Below are 975 nucleotides of genomic sequence, written 5' to 3' on the forward strand. Positions count from 1 at the left end.
AATCTGTGGGCCTTATTTAATTTTTCCTCCCAGTTAGATTGCCAAAAACTTCCCCCAGTCCCGCCAGTGCGAGGGTTTCCTGGTGATTGGAAACTTCCTCTATTAAGACTCCCTTCCCGGGACGGGTCTCCGTCCGTAGCTCTTTTGTCTCCCTTTTTATCTTTTATATTTTGTCCTACCTCCCTTCGAAGACAATGGGCTGCTTTTCTGGGCGCCTGATGTCCTCTGCTAGCGATCAGAAGTTGTTTTGTGAAATTTGCTCAGCGTTCAAATGTTCTTTCGATGAATTTGTAGGGGAGAAAGCGGTCTCCCCGTCCTATTCCTCCGCCATCTTGGCTCCTCCTCGGGTCTTTTCCAATGCGTCAACTCTTCACATGAGGTGGCCAAAGTATTGGAGTTTCAGTTTCAGCATAAGTCCTTCCAGTGAACACCCAGGACTGACCTCCTTTAGGATGGACTGGTTGGATCTCCTTGCAGTCCAAGGGACTCTCCAGAGTAGTCTCCAACACCACAGTTGAAAAGCATCAATTCTTTGGCTCTCTGCTTTCTTCACAGTCCAACTCTCACATCCATACATGATTACAGGAAAAACCATAGCCTTGACTAGACGGACCTTTGATGGCAATGTAATGTTTCTGCTTTTTAATATGCTATCTAGGTTGGTCATGACTTTCCTTCCAAGGAGTAAGCATCTTTTAATTTCATGCCTGCAGCCACCATCTGCAGTGATTTTGGAGCCCCCAAAAATAAAGTCAGCCACTGTTTCCACTGTTTGCCCATCTGTTTCCCATGAAGTGATGGGGACCAGATGCTGTGATCTTAGTTTTCTGAATGTTGAGCTTTAAGCCAACTTTTTCACTCTCCTCTTTCACTTTCATCAAGAGGCTTTTTAGTTCCTCTTCACTTTCTGCCATAAGGGTGGTGTCATCTGCATATCTGAGGTTATTGATATTTCTCCTGGCAATCTTGATTCCA

The sequence above is a fragment of the Odocoileus virginianus genome, chromosome 14 (genome assembly GCF_023699985.2).
Source record: "Odocoileus virginianus isolate 20LAN1187 ecotype Illinois chromosome 14, Ovbor_1.2, whole genome shotgun sequence".
NCBI classification, from domain to species: domain Eukaryota; kingdom Metazoa; phylum Chordata; class Mammalia; order Artiodactyla; family Cervidae; genus Odocoileus; species Odocoileus virginianus.